Source organism: Acromyrmex echinatior, chromosome 15 (genome assembly GCF_024713525.1).
Source record: "Acromyrmex echinatior isolate Ae372 chromosome 15, ASM2471352v2, whole genome shotgun sequence".
NCBI lineage: Eukaryota > Metazoa > Arthropoda > Insecta > Hymenoptera > Formicidae > Acromyrmex > Acromyrmex echinatior.
The window spans coordinates 1,770,633-1,789,213 of NC_141866.1; the positions used below are offsets into that span (position 1 = coordinate 1,770,633).

Below are 18,581 nucleotides of genomic sequence, written 5' to 3' on the forward strand. Positions count from 1 at the left end.
TATATTCAAAAAGGAAAATATTATTATTTTATTAAATAAGATTTAGGTGGCACTTGAAGAAAACTACAAGATTAAAATGAGCTTCCTAGAGTTTCAATTATCCATTTATTCGTCATATATTTAAAAGATCGTAGAATAGAAGGAAACTCGTGCTAACGTCGGTCGTCGAAATCAAACATTTTTCCAGCAGCTTAAAGCGACAGGTCCATGTATTGTGCACCGCGTTGCAGGTTACACTCTCTCGATGCTTTTATGTATGTATGTATGTATGTATGTATGTATGTGTGCGTATATGTATATACGGACTCTGTTGCGGGCATCGAAAGGTCCTTACCGTTCGCGGATCTTTGGTACTCGCTCAACGCCAGCCAGCCGGCGAACGAGCGAGCCGTAAAACGGTTCTTCGACGACTTTTCTCGATATCGATCTCCCTGCGAATGGAATCACCGAACTGGGAAGTTTCCTTAAACGTCGCTTGAGAGCTGGCACGCTTCCGGATACGGCTCGATGCGGCAATGTAATCTCGCTGTAAACGTCTGACGTGCTACATCTCTGTTTTAATTAACGCGCGCATACTTTTCATGATAAAAGGGAAGTTCTTGAGAATACCTTCTTGAAGAATGTCTATCGAAGTGTATCAAGACTTAAAGACGATCTCTATGAATGAAAATTATGGAAATTTTTATTAAAATGAATGATTACTGTGACGGTAGTGTTTATCTTGAAAATTTATAATTTAAATTTATAATTTAAATTTATAATTTAGTAAATGAAAGTCGACTGAGAAATGTCCAACACAAATGAGAGATAATATTTGTATTTTAGATAGTAGAGTGTTTATTATCGCAAACAATTATGCTCATACGGAATTTTGCGAAAGAGAAATTCCTTCCTAACGATATTAAATCTGATGATGAATTTGTTACATTTCACAGAAGTTATAAACAATGCGATACACAACGTGAAATTTGAGATTAACGTTATTGAAATTTATTACGATTGCTCAAATGCATATGGCAAAGTTACACGTGAATTTGCGAAGCAACGGAGGTGCCCCTAGGCCCGGCAATAGGTCGAAGCCTCTAATTAAAGGTAAATAATCACGCGACTAGCGCACGTGTACGGGATCACGGGGACTCCATTTCATCTTGCTTCGTCCTGATTCAACGCTACTCCTCCAGGCGAATGTGTCTACAACCATATTTCGTATATTATGTTTACTACTACAAATTTCTACATTGAATTCTCAGAATCTAGTCAATATGTATCTCGTTTCTCTTCCAACGATTGCCCTTTTTACAATCATATATATATATATATATATATTTATGCGCTACTTCGAACCATTCATACTTTGCCAATCTACTATATTTCTACTTGACTGAAAATAAGATAATAATTGTTTATTTAAAGACGTATTGGTTCGTTGAAATAATTGTCGGTTACAACAGCAACAAAGAAAGATCATAAAATAAATAATATTCACAGTTTTTACCCATTGTCATCGTAACCACGAAGGGTAATCAGAGAGACAAATCGTAATCAAATGATGACTTTAAATCGAGATTTGATTCGCGCGATTTCATGAGAGCGTTTGAACGCGTACAAACTTTTTGCGCTGACGCAAGCGCATTTTCGTGTCAAATAAAAAAAAGAACGGTTTGTATTCCTAGTTTGTGTACCGTAACGAGGGAAAGCGGGCTTTCCCCGTCACCCCTGTTCGCACCATCGAACTATTTTTCCAGGTGGATTTTCACCGGTCGTCAGCTGGCGCGCGACCGGTTATCAGTAGTCGATGCCGCTCAAACTACCGGCGACCGGTTTCAATTTGCAGGTCGGATTATTTCGTACCTTCCAAACGCAGCGGCTGTCAGCTTGCCTCTCGCCGGCAATTCGCAATTTCCTGCCAATTCTGCTATCTCGTGCTGCGTGTACCTGTCGCACAACCCGCCGTGCGGTAACGCCATATTTTGTCCGCCCTTCATTTAGGAGCACTGAACGTAGAACGTCAGTTCCGCGGTCGGTTATTCGCATTGCTATTCGATATAATCTAATCGTAGTAATGAATATAATAAATGTAATTTATAACGGTAATATTGAGTAGTTGTAATCCAGTCGTAACAGGTTAATCGACTCCCGAATCGCAATGAAACGTCGGTAATTCACAATTCACAAAATCAAACTCAAATACGAGTTAAATAGAATAATCTGTGGCTGGAAGCAGAAGAATAAATGTGAAAATTAAAATCGATAATTTGAGATTCTTCTTAATTCTCTTATACACTTCTCTTTATGCATGATCGATGTTGAGTACGTCTCGCTTACTGGAATAATCTCGCCTACTACAACTCGAGCCGCATGAATGAACCGGAGAATGCTCGGAGGACGATTATGGGTCTCTCGTGATACTCACACGCGTGTACACACGGATATGCATATGAATGTCCCGAGAGACACAGACGTATTCGCCTACTAGAGGAATGTACGTCTGGCTGTGCTACTCAGTGGAGAGATAAACCTTCTAACGTTCATGATGGGTTAATTTCATGTAACACGTCTTGTTTCCCCATATATGGTCGAATGAAAACCACGAGAAATTGTAACCGTTTTGAAAAGCAGTTGAAATGATTTATATTTGACAATAAAATGAAAAAAATAATAATAAAAGTTCAGATGAGGCTAATGAGAGTCATATGCTGATATAAAAGCGAAGAGAGAAGCAGATAACCCTCAGGTGTTGATGGTTATCTTTATTTTATTTCGAACGTTTCATATTTGACATAGTAAACGATTTATTATATTTGACATAATGCATTTATCATTTTATAAGCAATCTTGATGAGACATGTGACTCATCCTTTATTGTCAATCTTCTAAGCTTTTTTTTATAAAATAATGAAACCGTCAACATTTTCATATATTTATTATATAGTGTTTGTATTAAGTATTAACTAGATACAAGAAGTGTGCACTACTGTAATATATTGCAATAGTGTCGCGTTTATCCCCCATGTACGCAAAATATTCCCCCATTCTCGCCTACATTCATATCCTTTATGTTGTAATGATTTCATGGCGATTTTATAATTATTACACACATCCATCACGCTTCTGGAAAGAGCTATAAATAAAATAATGTAATAAGGGGAGTTATTCTATATTAAGAATGCCGCTATGTAAAGTATCATCAAAGACGTAATCGCTTATTATCCCTCATCTATACGTCGAGGATTGCATAGAATGAGAAACCGATAGCAATTAAAACAGATACATGGCATCGGCTTTAATGATTACGAAAATGTTCGATGCAAAAATATTTGTCTTCCGAGAACGGCACGGCGCGTCACCCAGAAAATGCACGAGGATAAAAGTTCAGCACGGGCTTTTAACCCTCGCTTTATCGGAAAAGTTTGCCGGCCTTTATTTACCACGAGCTGCGCGCTTTGACCCCGTTTTCCCTACGTTCCATAATATAGTTAGAAATGAAGTTACGCTTAACCCTAACAATATCATGAGAACGGAGAGGACGAAAAAGCCCATAATTAAATATTCTCCTCATTTAACGCAATTTAAAAATATGAAAAACATAATTATTGTCATAAATATTGTTTTAGAAAAAAAATCGGTAGAACGTTAGATGCAAATGTAATATATGATATAAAAGTTTTGCTGACTTTTGCTCCAGAATTTTCTCCGATTGATACGCGAGACAAAAAAATATCTTAGTATTTTCGGAGATTAAGACTATTTTTATCAGAACAGAAAATTCACCGTAAAAATGTATAAATAACGCGGAGAAATATAAACGCGACGGTTGAAATGAAAGTTAACGCGAATATATCTCCCCTTGGATGGTAAGCCTGTGCGTGAGAGCGGAAGGTAAATGCGACACCCCTATCAAACACCGTGGAGCACTCTGTCGGATATGAGATTCTCCGTTTCCCGTTTCTCTCTCCCTTTCTTTAGCTTCCCGCTAGCACATCATCACGGATCGCTGACCAAAATAATAATTACTTCACGTGTTGTTGCTCTCGACCCGTCGTCGAGCGTGGATCTGCGTCTCGCTCGATCGCCAATTAACTGATGCACGATGCAACAGCCCGGTGCAGACACTACGCGATCATCGTCGCTTTTCATTCTGTCGACATTAATTAGCATGCTTTGCATCCAGGTGTTACTTCCTCGAAGAGCGAACGATAGTTCATCCGTATTAATTGTCGAGATTGATTATAATCTGCTTTCGCGTATGAGCGATGATTTATATATAATTATGGATATATGATGGCGCATTAAATACTGTTTATGGTATGGAGATACATTTAAATCGGATGACAGTGAAGTTTAAAATTAAACTAAATATTTACATTGTTACATTTTTATTTTTTGTTTGAATATAATAATATTTCTATCCTGGAATTAAAAGTTTAAAAGCACTGATAATTAATGATGGTTCTTAACGAAGATAAAAATACATACAGATTGAATATGTATTATAAATTGAATCTTCAATAAAATATATATATGGTATGTATAAAAATCTGTTTTGTGAAAAATATACAATATTCTAGGGATGCTTTTTTTTTTTTTTTTTTTTTAAATCAACTAGTTCATCGTGCCGTGTTATCATAAAATAGCACGATCATATCTCGATATAAAATAAATCTCATTATTTCTCTGCGCCACCAAATAGGTACTCGACATTCGTTGTCGAAGGTATTGAAGCAGCTATACCGGTCTATACATTCCCGTTATCTCGTCCCGTTATTACCGCCTCATATTTCCGACGATCAAGAAGCGCGGAAGAATTCCCATTGTACTTGAATTCCCGTCCTCCTCAATTTCCGCTTGTAAAGCACGGACGTAGCGCGAAACTTAATGGAATTCCCTCTTGTGCGTGTTACAGGTAAGAGCCGGCGATTTGCACCGAGCTGAATATTTCTCTCCGCGCTATTTCCCGCAACGTTCGTCGAGTTGGAGCATTTCAGGTAGGGTGGTTACACCGTTTGCGGGTTCTGTAACGGTGATGACTAAGAGAGAAGAGCGTCACCGAGGCACACAGCGGCCAGGAACGAGGAACGTTCTAGCAGGTATCCCGACAGCCACCTTTATTTCTAATTGCGTCTCGACTTAATGGAACATGTTTAGCCAGCCGGCGAGCTAGCGCAATCTCGGACGCGATTTCACCCCGAAATTAAGCACGGGAGTGTCCCTTTCCCTTCACCGGGAAAGCTACCCCACGGATGACCATCCGCCAGCGACAGCCAGCCGTTGCTGCTGCTTCTGTCGCGTGCGTGTTACGAGCACGTGATCGTGAACACGCGAATGAGATTGTACGACTCGTGTGTAACGCTCGCTCGCTCCTTCTCTCTCTCTCGCTCTCGCTTTCGCTCTCTGGGGGGCGGCAGCCCTTCTCAAAGGGACAGAAATTCATCCTGCTGCCGTGATACGCTTCGCAGCGGTTGTTCCCCGGAGCGGTTCCTCTTTACGTTAACGCGAAAACGCGCTTCTCGTTTCTCGTGTACTTTGTGTCGATGCCGTGGCAATGCGATATAACGTTGCGAAATCGCTTTCCCGCCGGGCACTTTTTGCGTAGACACGTAGACGCGAAACCCTTTCCGAGGGATTATTGCGTGGCGGACTTTAATGCGAGCACTTGTATTCTCAGATACGCGTTTGGGAATGAAACGTGCGTAAATACCCGTTTGAGGTGAAGTCTGGTGCAACGAAATACAAAATTGGTCGTTATATTCTCTCTCGTATATCTCGCATATATTACAACTCTAAAAGAATTTTATTAAGAATTAAAATTAATTTCTACAATATTTCGATTGCGTTTGAAACAAACAAAAATAATTCTTTTGTAAGTATAATTGCAAATACATCAGTAGAAAAGCCAACCGCTTTTGTTCTACGGTACATTATACAATATTAAGTTAATCTAATTTTCTACAAAAGAATAATTATCAAAAGCTCTTATAAAGTTAATAGATTAATTTTTTTTATTAGAGAGATAATATACTTTGCATTCTTCTTTTATTTTATCATATTTTCGTTGGTATGAAGTTAGTTAGCTAACTAATGAATGGTAAAATTAGCAGCATGCTTTACTCTTTCCGTTGCGGAATGTGATGTATTCCCACGAAAATGGTACTCAATTTGACGCATTTTATTAGCCTTCACGCGATGGGATGGGCGAAAATGGCACGTAACATTTTAATTGAACGACTGCCTAATAATAGCTACGCCTTGCTCGTTCCGGGATCACGAGAGAACACGAAAGATGAGAAATTCATAGGGATTCAGCTTCATAATTACGAACATGCTATAATATATGATCTGTGATTTAGTGATTGAGAGGCACGCAGATTCCGAGGGTCTGTACTAATTACCGCTTGTTCTATGTGCTATAATTTACTTTATAACATGCGTTACCTTTACTGTGTCTTGATTTCCACTGTAATTCATATTGATAGTTGGAAAGACGTTCATCTTGTCGAAATATAAAGACATACCGATGTTGCGTATAACGATGTAAAAGTGTGAAAATATCACGTAATGGCATGCTATAAAAATAGGAGGAAAAAAAGGAAAACCAACGTTCGCTCTTTTTGATACCGGGAGCTTTTCGTACCTCCGTGACGCGGCGGGTTCATAAATCATTGCACCTACAGAATTTTTTCGCAAAAAAAAAACGTCGCAAGAGCAATGGCGGCATCGCCTGTAGCTAAAGTATCGATCGATCTTATGAGATTCCCGGTAGAAATCTGGTCCCGTACAAAAGCGACGGGGCTAAAGGGAGAAGCGCGCGACGGTGTAATTTCCACTCTCAGTACGCGAAAGCCAAAGTTCGCGGGGGTTTGTTGCTACTTTTTGGCGGTCCTGCAATTTGTTTCCCTGACTCCCGTTAACCCTGTCACCCCGGCAAAAGAGGCGAGCAAAAACTCCTTATCTCGGCGTAATGGCGAGAAACTTCGTGCCTCGTTAAACCGCCACGGATGCACGGATGCACGCCTGCATGCCGTGCGTGGATGAACGCACGCGTTCGTGCGGGAGTTGGTTGCGTGGCCCTTTGATGCCGCCCACAGCGTCGGAAAATAGACCACGGGTGCTCCGCGATAATGTTCCGTTTATACCGATCGCCCTCCGCTCTTAGGGTGCTCGGGTTATTCAGATTAAAAACGAGGAACTGACCTCGTTAGATCGCAACCTTCTCTGCCGGGCATTGAACGCCCTACATAGCGTCGTTACTACAGGAACGTCCGCGTGTTTGTACTCTCTCGCGATAAATACCGGAGAGAATTAAAAATATCCTTTAAGCGCGCCAACAGTTTTTCTTTCATATTATCGTTATGATTTTCATTATAATCCCTTAATGCATGTGCCAGATTAATTTTTTTTGTTTTTGTTTAATAGTCGCTTTATTAGAAGGAAATGGCTTAAACTTGTCGGTAAGATGCACTTTTTGAATTATGTGTTTTATAGATTATTAAATTGTTAAATCGCGCTTTAAGTATTTTGGGAATGTGCTATGTTTCAGATATAATGTTAGATTCAATTTATTAATGGCATTGTAGAGAACTTGTTAATCTTTTTTGTTTGACTTTTTGGTATCAGCATCGTTAGAAAGATCGCAAGTGAGAGAACAGCAGTTCTCTGTACCCTAGAATGGACGGGTATAAATACGGGTCTCCTGACTCGTATAAATGTAGATAATGCTTGCTACATCGTTTTCCTCTCCATTGGTCCATTTAGCTAAAAGCCACAATCTCGTGCACGGATCTTAATTACGTTAAAGATCGCAACACGACATGCTGAGTGCATCAAACGAATTATCATTCTTCCCTCCATTTACAGATGTTATTTGGCATGCGTGTTTAATAACAGAATTTGCTTTGGATAAAGCCCGACGAATCTAAAGCATTTTATGATATATACAACGTTATATTCGCGAGAATTTTTATTTTGTTGATTAATATTTATTTTGCTAATTGCGGTCAATTTCAATATTATATCTTACTGGTCATACATGGAAGGAGGGCGGATTGCAAAATTGCCAACCGATCTCGTCGAAATCCCAAACGAGAACGCTCGAATTTCACATAAAATCACCGGAACGCCGCGGTGCAACTGCAATAATACCGAATGACCCGGAGAATCGATTTTCGATTTGTTTATCTTGCAGTCGCAGGGTTGTATGCACGTATGCGCGACACGGCGTATCCGGGGAACGCTAAGGGATCCCTTTCCAGGAGACTGCGCGCTGGGAAAAACACTCGTCGGGTTTACGCCGTGAAAAAGCACGACGGGGCTCACTCAGCGTGGAAGCTTTACGAAGCTAATCGATGCTAACGACGCTTTAATCGTACTACCGCCGCCGCTGCCGACTCGCGTTTTACTACGCTCTCGAGTCGGCGCTCGAGAATTTTGGCACGAGCAATGAGATCCAGCTCGAATTACCGGATACATCGATCCGGCTCGCCGCTCCAAATAACCGGGCGGAAGTGTAGCTTTTTCTCTCTCTCTCTCTCTCTCTTCTCCTCCTCGTCCGCTCTCGTTCCCTTCGGTTGTTCCGCCGGCTACGATTAATTAAAGCGCGCACGGGGGCTGAAGCCAACAGGATCGGTCGGGGTGAGCAGCCGTCGCCGCTTATTTTTTTTCCAGAAAAATATTCATCGCGCGATATTTCCAATAATTCGACCGGCTCGCGACTTCGTTTGTATTTATCGTATAAATATGCATGTATAAAACTCGCGGACGCAATATATCATAGGAAGCGCGCACGCGGTGCGAAGGTGTTACAAAAATCACCCGATCGCTCATACCACAAGCATTTATTCAGACCCGTCTTGCTTTCACAGAAGATCAATTGACATTATAAAGAGTCGAAAACGAATCAACGTCACGTTTATGTCACGCGGTCCATTTTCTCGGGAAAAATTCAATGCTCCGGGGATTTCCAATCGAGGTGAGGCTTTTCAAGGCGTCGTGAATGTTTGCAATCTTGCACATACGGCTTCCATCTTTTTTCCCCATCGTTCTCGTGTAATTATATGACAGCGACTTTGTTCGCGCCTACGAACGACACCGTAAACGCCGTTCGCCGAGCAGCACTAATGACAGTAATAACGGATGTAACGAGTTTAAACAATTCCGCATCACCGAGTGGCGTCGAGCTACTTCCGTATCTTCTTCGCCATTTTCACGAGGACAAAACCTTTTACTGGTTATACATAGGTACTACTAACAATCGAGATACAGAAATGTGCATTGCATATTTATTTGGCGGAAACAAGGAACAAAATAAAATAACAATTGTAGAATGTTTCATAATTTTATTTATTATCATATTACAAATTTACAATTAAAATTAAGAATTTAAATGAAAGACTTAACGATCTTACTTTTTTTTGGTTCATCATCTTAATAGAGAAAAAATATGAATTTTTTAATTTAAAATTATACAATATTTCTTGCCTTAGAGAAACGCTCATAATCAATTTAGAGTTAAGTATGATTCAGATTGATATTGTTGATTGATATTGATGACAGTATTTTTGTGAAAAATTTTGTAACATAAAATGTAATAAAAATTAATTAATGGTTAATAAAATTTCGATTTTGAAAACGTTTTATAGACAGCATTTGAAAAAAGGTTTAAATTTCAAGTTAAAATAATCGGATAAAATGATCTATTTTTAATTTGCACGAACATCTTTGTTTGTACGTGAAATCTCTGACTGAGGACGATAAAGGAGATAGTCTTTTCGCACGCGGTTGAGATTATTCGTCGTGGAGAACGAGCGAAGTACATAACCCGGCTGAAAAACTCGTAAACATCCGCTTTCTGGCCCGTGGAACCGCACGGTGTGCGGTCGCTCGGGTCCATGGCATAAACCAGCGTTGTCTCCGCGAAACCGGCGCTAGCCGGCGTAATTTTTCTCACTTTGCAAGTTGCCCCGTAAATAATACCGGAGCGCGCGGCCTCCGTCTTCCCCATCCACCGTGTACTTTACCCCCTTCTTTTTCTCCTTACAGCCTCGCGCGAGTGCAGTTTCTCTTCCTCCTCCCTACTTTTCTCTTTCATGGTCTGGCGACATACTCTTGGAACCGCATCGTAATCCCTGACACTCGTAAGTTCCAGACGACCGCGAACTCCCGTCCTACGTTACAATTTGCCGCGAGCAACAGTGAGAGCGCGTGAATCCCGCCGATATTTACGGTAATGCGATAGCCGGTCTATCAGTCGTGATATTACTTGGCTAGATTGGTTGACCACGACTCTCCAAGATAAGTTGAAATATCAAGATCGACAACGAGCTTTTGATAAGAAGTATTTCCAGGTTTGCGAACGAAGTACGTATTGATCTCTTGGAGTAAAATATCTGTAAGTAAAATAACGCACTCTCAGAAGAGTAGCTTGAATCGATTTACGTGAAGAAGAAAAAGAAAAAAACAGATAGACGTTTATTCGTATATTGAACAACAGATTTTCTGTGTTCAAATAATTTGCTACAATTTTTAGTCAACGAGTATCGTCCATGAACAATTGAAATACATTACTTGCGTTATTTTTCCTCCAAAAATTCTCGGTACTCGCCTCATTTTCTTGTTGGAACAGGGGCACATATTATAGAAAAAAACATTATTACATGTGCAATTTTGCTGTGAGCCTTCGTGCGCACGCGAAACTGCACTTTTCCCCTCGCTCGATGTATATTCCTTCTTCGCCGGATTATTTCCTAAGAGACCCTCGCCGCTTTTCCCCATGTTTCCATCTTTCTGCGAAACTTGTATGATTTCACCCTCGTTGAGAAGGAGACGGTGGAAACGTTTGAGTGCAGTGGGCAGCCCGGACCCGCCCGAACGTAATTTCAATCAGCTGTTTGCGTACACGCGTCGGGTTGCATATTTCCGACACGGTCGGTGGGCCAACCGTGGTGCACGTCGTATGCACTCACCCTCGCGATGCATTTTTCATGGCGACGTGGGGAAGGGTCGGAAAACGATGGAACCCTGCGGCCTCTGGATTATCCACCGCTGACGGATGGACGCCGGCGTCCAGTCGGCTTGATTGGTGTCGGCCGTGTCCGCGCGTCGAGATTCCGCGGACGAGCAAATATTTTATAAGTGCGCGGGTAATTGACACGGTCCGGATTCCCATTTTCGCAGATCCGCCAGAATTTCACGTCGTCGGCTTATCGTCGTCATGGATTTCGCCGCCATGGATTTCGCCGCACAACGAATTTTTCTCCCTTGCTTTTCGTTTTTTGTGAATCCGAGACGTATTACCGTAATGTATAAGAAATAACAGTTCTATATTTCTGTACATGGAAAAAAACGGTTTTGCTGAAGTGAAAATTTAATAATTAGATACAGAGATCTAAAAATAAATTTGCTGGGTTATTAAAATAATTACGTAGAAAGTTTAACAGTTGATAACTATTGAATGCTGCAACAAGTTTTAGTATTCCAGCAAACAGCTTGAACGTCCTACATATAATTATTTGAATAGTCCAAATTAAATTATGTAAATTAAATTTTTACTTGCGCAAAACTGTTCTTACCATATAAAAATCTTATTTCGAAAAAATATTTTTTGCTTTATCATTTTTTTCTTCTTGCTTATTTTTTCATTTCTGTAATTTTTTCATACAATCTTTCTGTTTAAATTGTACAATATTTCTTCGCCTTTTTTGTTTTTTCTTCATATTCTTTATTGGTCTATTATATATGACTGAAAACACAATTATAGTTAATATACTTATTTTTTAGATGAGCGTACTGAAAAATGTATTTTTAATAACAGCTAATGGTAGTCAGCATAGTAGTCAGGCACTATCTACTAATGACATTCTAATTAAAATTGTATCGTAACAAAGTTCCTTCTTCAGCGCGCAATATGTCTTTCGCATACCATCTTTGGTCAGCAACAGGAGCTCTAATGCTTGCCTAGACGCGCCGCTCACGAGCTATGCACTGCACCATTTCCGCAGAAATGCTGCCATTACGTACATCTGGCTACATTCGAGCGGTAGCTACATCCAGTGCCGCATCTGGAAATTGACATCGGGTTAAACATAGCCACGATATGCTTCGAGATCTCTCTATCTTTCTCTCTCCTTCCTTCTCTCTTGTTCTCTCTCTCTCTCTCTCTCTCTCTCTCTCTCTCTCTCTCTCTCGAATCGGAGCTACACCACCTGCATTATAGATCATAGAATGTTACTTCACGAACAATGTTATTTCACGATATAAAGCATTTTTCTGTATATATTTTCAATTGGCGACGTTATTCTTGTACAAAGAAACTCAAACAGTAATATTTTGAGAAAATTACTTATACAACAAAGTACGATATAGATTTACATGAAAAACAAAAGACATGACCATATTAAATTATATTTTTTTTAATATACAGATTAATTTTAAAATTTAAAATTGTTTTTCTCTTTTATTGGTAAAATTCTATTAAAATTATTTAGTTAACTGTAAGCGTAATAATATTATTGTTATAATATATATATATATATATACAGTATCTATTTAAAATTCAATTCTATCCATTTCAAATTTAATTTTCAAATAATGTATGGGATATTGTACTTTTTTTGGTTCAAAGGAATGGGTTCTTTCATCTATTGACGCAAAGTTCCAACCGATCTAATAATTTGACCAAACCCATGTGCGTCTGAAGAAACCTTTTGAAAGCGATTTCATGCAAACTCACGCGATGTGTCGAACGTTCCTAATGTTTCTTTCTCTTTGGTGACGAACGATCGATTTAACCAAAAGTACATCTTCCGGCCTTGTTCCTTCCCTTTTGTTCCCGGACGACTCCGCTTTTCTTCGTGACGGAATAGAAGACGAAGTACCAAGTGCCACGCGAATTCCTTCTGCCTTTCGTTCCCTGATCTTGCTCCGGTCGGTATCTCGGTGATCCAGAAGGCCGCGTCGATGGCACCGTTGGAAGGATTCAGAAATTTCCCCATTGGGGGACGAAAGCGAATTTCCAGATCAAGGGACGTGAAATCGCTATCGTCTTACGAACAGAGGGCTAAGGATTACAGATTCAATAGATCCCACTGAATCCGTATCTTCCGTTTTAGCTTAAACTTCGAAGGCAAAGAGCTTCCGGCGTATTATGTAATTCGGGATGTATTTGAGTTATTAGTTGTAAATTATGCGTGAAATCACCACCGCCTAATCTTTGCTTAGGATGATGAATTATCATAACTAAATATACGTTCAAGGATCATTTATTTTGAAATTGAGTATTTATTGCGTCAAATCAAACAAGTCAAAATTTTTTCTTAAAATATAAATTGTCTCTTAGAATAAAGAAGTACAACTATATTAGCAGAGATTTCCAATAAGAATCCAATTAGAATTTATACATTATTATAGAAATTCTGCGCCACTTATTACACTTCTAGGTCAAAAGTTATGAAATGATCTTATGAACTATAAAAGGTTCTATTAGCTCTTAATAGATCTATAGCTTAGTAGATCTATTTACGTGAATTTGTAGCTTCTAATTTAGAATATAATTTAAGGATATCTCACCTTAATGAAGAATCTCTCGTTTCTGTAAAATCTTTAACAGAACTGATTAATGGACAGACTTAATTATTCTCGGAATACCTATATTCTCCAAGATCAAGATTAATAACAGCGGAGATTAAATAATCAGCTCTCGTACATGAATTAGAGGAAATTATTTTAATAATTTAATCTCCACAACAAATATTTGTTTCTCCATAATGTAGTGTCATTACAGATAACTATACACACTCAGAAAAGAGAGTTTTCTGAATGCGTATAGTTATCTATAATTTGTTAATTTAACAAGCTGTCTGCAACAAATGATTTGTAGATACAGTGACAACAAATATCGGAAACTGAAAAAACGAATATAAGATTCTTCTGTCAAGATTGATGTTAGTCTGCTATTCTAATAAATAATTAGATAAATTCTAATAAATAATTAGATAAATAATTAAAAATAATAGAAGCAATCATGTATCTGCTGGATAGATTTTTATTTGCTAGTAATACTGATTATTTGCAAAAGATACATACAACGAGTTAGCAAATGTAATTTGTATCGTAAATTGTGTATTATTTGTTATATTGATAAATAATGAGAAGTGATTCGTAATGATAATTAATCTATTCGTTTTCCTATCAAATCATTACATTTGTTATCACTTTTCGTTTTAATAATAAACTCATTTCTTTCAGCACAGAATTTATCAAAGACAATATGATTGACAAATTAGATAAATACTATCGCAATCAATAGAAACTACTTGTTTATTTCCGTTTAAGAAGAGATCGCTTTTGTAAATATTTTATAAATATTACAAATCATTTTAATTATTGCTTTTACTTTTAATTTAAAATTGTTCCAGAATTTTCAACTACATCAACATAAATGTAGAATTTCGATTAAATTCCATTAATGCGCGAGATTAAGTACACAGTTTCTTTGATGAGCATAGCTAAATCCTTCTAGTTAACATGTTGATGCATCCAAGTTCGATGTCATCCTATGCTGGATTTTACGGATTGCTCATTATGCAGAAACTAGATGTAGAACCATCTCCTTGTTTCGTCAACTAAGCTTGAAAATCCTATCAAGAAGTTACTAGCCTTCAATTTCAATTAATAATACTGTATTATACTATTACTAGACTTTGAGCTTAGGTAACTGTTAGAATTTTTTTTTCTTATTATTAGATTAACCTTTGCCCAACTTGTTTTCTCAACATAATAAGATTATCTAAAAATTAGATGCGCAACTATAAGTTAATTACAAAAAATTATATTAAAGTGGATTACGTAAAACACATAATATAAAACTATTAAAAGAGAGATGTAAGAAAATTTGTTATAACACTTAATACAAAACGATTAATATGTTAATAATAATGTTTTATTTTTATGAAGCGGAACTTATGTTATTTTTATACAAATAAAGAAGCTTTAATTTTAACATTAAACGATTTTACAGAATTTAAAATTGCAATATATTGTATAGGTGTACATGTCAACAGTTATCTTCAGTTGTGCGCTATACCTTATCGTAATTTTTTTTTAGTACAGCCAAGAGAGACAATTAAGATACTCAATCCTTTTTCGCATTTATCGATGCATCAGATATCCCAGTGTCTTCGAGGAACACTTCGATAATTTAAAAGCTAAGATTTATAACGCATAATTCCGGGTCTTGCATTCGAATTTTTTCCTGGCGTTATCTCGAAACGTACGGATGCGGGATTAAAAAGCCAGAGCGACGATGAAAGGGATCTTTCCATCGAGTTTCACGAGACGGCCCCTCCGGGTGCTCACTCCTCCCACACACCCCTATCGCACCCTTTCTTTCAATTCTTCAACGTCACCGCCGCACCGGCCGATAAACATTCGGGTTCGGTTCTCCAATCGCATCGGGCGTAAGAAATGGAAAGTCATAAGTCTGTGGACGATCGATCGCCGCGTTTCCGCCACGGCGCGGCCGTTAAGTCGCTGTCATGGCTAGAGCTCGTTTCAGGGAACGATTGTGCTTAACCCACCGGACAAATCGTTGACATTTTTCAAGATTTACCGCTTCGTATTCTCGCTCTGAACAACGCATCCGCATGTATCGGAGGAGAAAGGGTTTTACGAGGAATGTGTTTATACGAGACTATTACGGCTTTCATTAACGTTCTGGCGAAGTCCGCTTGTGAAATGTATGTTATGAGATATGGTCATTATAGCGAGAGTTACATCACGTTGCGATAGGTCATGTAGCTTCACTACGAGATCGTATATTGCATCGTTTTGTTGTACACTGTGTAACGTAATCTAACCCTTCATGTCTCATTAAAGGCATAGAAATAATTGATAGGATAAGTTTTTTTCTTGTAACATTAATGTAGATGAGAGAGATATGTTTTCATTTGTTAGTGAACCGCATTTGATTGTGTTATTTTCACTTTTATTCGTTGTTCTATTTATTGTTTTCATTAATTAAGTCTGTCTTCGCTAATTGATTCATAACGATTGCATTCTCTCACTCGTCAGCGTATTTAGAGTATGAATGAAGCAGTTAATTATTATTTTTGTATAAGAATAATTGATTGAAAACAAGAAATTTCTGTGCTATTATTAATTCTATTAGATATTTAATTTAGAAAACAAATTATTCTTAAGTAATTTTATTGATCAAAATTGTACTGTATCTCTTTCTCTTTCTTATGTTACGTACAGAACGAACAGAGTGATGGTTCATAAAAGAAAATGAAATCTGCAGAATATAGGCCGATAGGAAAAAATAGCTCTTCACAAAACTGCATCCAATAAATTGTTTTTATAAATGTATCGATATTGTTATGTCGCACACTCACGAAAAGTTGCTTTTGTTTTATGTCTTCATACTTTTGAAACGGTATCGGAGGCTACTACTACGGAATCGATCGTCGCGTGTATGCTTACATTGTTATAAATTGCATCCCGTTCCATTCATTTTTGTCCGATAGGAAACCCGTATATCTTTTCGCAAAATTTCTCTGTCCAGCGAGGGCGAGGCGATCCTTCATAGGAACGACATTGAAGATAGATAGATCTCCGGACAGATACAAATGTTTCTTACGTTTATATTTTAGAAATATCCTTTTTATAATCTGAATGTATAATATTGTATTGTTATATTAACGCTAATGACATACTTATAATTTTAATGTTACATTTTCATTTACGTGGCACTTTTCTTAAAATTAGTGTAAGCTAAAAATTTTGGAATATCAATACGACGTAATATAATATAATAAATATATTCAAAGTATAGATTCTTGCAAGATTCTCGAAACTCTTGGACTCATGTATGTATTTTCAAAATGAGTTTACGTTATTACGATGCTGCTCTTCATTCTGATAAATTCTCATCTTTATTTTTTTCTTCGTTTTTTATTATAAATTTTGAAGCAAAACTTTTTTATTTTTCAAAATTATTAGAAAATGGTAATATGCGTATCTACCAGTGATGATTCCGCCGCGAAACCTATTATTCGAGAATTAAAACGCCGAGAATCGTTCATTTCGGAGTGCGGCCCATTGTGAGCGAGAACGCAGATTTTTACCTTTCAGTCCTTACGAGGCTGCTTGTTCTCATCAGCAAACGTGAATGGCTCGTCCCTTTTTCTCCCATCGCTACCGCGGTCGCTGGCCCCTGCCATTGTGTGAATGTAGAATCGATGAAATCGCGTGTGTACCCAGCATTATCTACCTGCCGATCGCAGGAGATCTGGCGCCGAGCAGACCGGCCATCCTTGCTCTCGTAATTCAGGTGATCGATCGCTCGGCGAAATCCGCGTCTTATCGCCGTATTCTTACGGAGAAATATTACTGTCGCAATTGCCTCACGTAAAGAGACCTAAAGCGATTGCCGGAGATTGAATTTTAACAGCTTAACAATCACGAGACCTTCGATCGTAATAGTAACTGGGAACGTTGAATTTCTATGAATTATAAGTATGATAATAGCGATTATTCCGAACTCATCAAAAATTTGCTACATATTTTATTCAATTGATTGTAACTTCTGTAGATAATATGTGCACACATACAAATGCACGTACATATACACGTGGTCTTTTCCATCTTTATATTTTACTTGAGCTGATAAAAGACTGAAAGCTTTTTTCCCCCCTTCAGAGGAACCACATTAATTGGATGATGATTAACCAACTATTATCTACCCAGCGAATTATGTGCGCTTTTAAGCGCAAGGACAGCACTTTCGCCAAGAATAATCAAGGTATTTATGCCTCATCGAATACGTATTTTTCTTTGGGGAAAGTTAAATGATGTCGGCTCGTTAGGGAAGCAGACGTTAAGCACGGGTTAGATGGAAGAGTTGAACGTATTCAAATCGCAAAAATGGACTTTTTCTCAGTCGGTTTCGACCGATTGTTAGTATGAACAAACACTTTGAAAGTTTTTCGCCTGTTCCACTTCGTCATCCACTTCCGTAAGTCCTGACGACGCGAACAGACGCGATCACCCAATGTGTCGAAAAATTTCTACATTCATGAACAGAACAAATAAAACTTTAGACGGAAGTTGAGAAGAAGACTCTTCTTGGATCTTCGTTTACAGATGTGAGAGATTTTAAAGTAAAAAATGTGCGCATTTAGCAAGGATGGCGAAAATTTCCAAAATTAATAGATGCAAAAAGTGAATTTGAATTTATGATTAAGTTTGTAAAAAATTTAATAAAGAATATTTTATAATAAATAGTATTGACAAATTGTTAACTATTTTTTGCTGAATATAATATTGAACATTTTAATATAATATCTGATAATAATCAAATATTAATAAAGTATTGATCGGTGAAATTACATCAATTTTGTGAATACTATATATTTTAGGAAAGTAATGATATATCATCTAATTTACACGAACAAGCTAATGCTAATAATAGTAGCTAATAAAATTGTTCATTTATTGTAAGAATTAGTGAGTTCCAATGAAAAACATTTTATTATAATTTTCTCGCTGAATTCAGCCACACATTCTATCCCGTCAAATCGTTTTCACTG

General features: G+C 37.9%; 1 protein-coding gene and 1 long non-coding RNA gene across 8 annotated transcripts in view; both read left to right on the plus strand.

Moving 5' to 3' along the window:
* The window catches only part of LOC105151150 (Krueppel-like factor 6), a 337,682-nt gene that overhangs the window by 226,109 nt on the left and 92,992 nt on the right, over window positions 1–18,581 (plus strand). For 2 of the 7 annotated variants that reach the window (XM_087413860.1, XM_087413859.1), the window contains exon 1: window positions 1–5,087. The exons of the other annotated variants lie outside the window; for them this stretch is intronic. The gene's annotated coding sequence lies outside the window, so the exon portion shown is untranslated. The remainder of the gene's footprint in view (window positions 5,088–18,581) is intronic. 7 annotated transcript variants of the gene reach the window in all.
* Window positions 1–18,581, plus strand: part of LOC147907194 (uncharacterized) — a 54,297-nt gene that overhangs the window by 15,284 nt on the left and 20,432 nt on the right. Inside the window, exon 2 of the long non-coding RNA XR_015547560.1 lies at window positions 4,904–18,581. This exon is cut by the window's right edge and continues 20,432 nt beyond it. This is a non-coding gene — a long non-coding RNA (uncharacterized LOC147907194). The remainder of the gene's footprint in view (window positions 1–4,903) is intronic.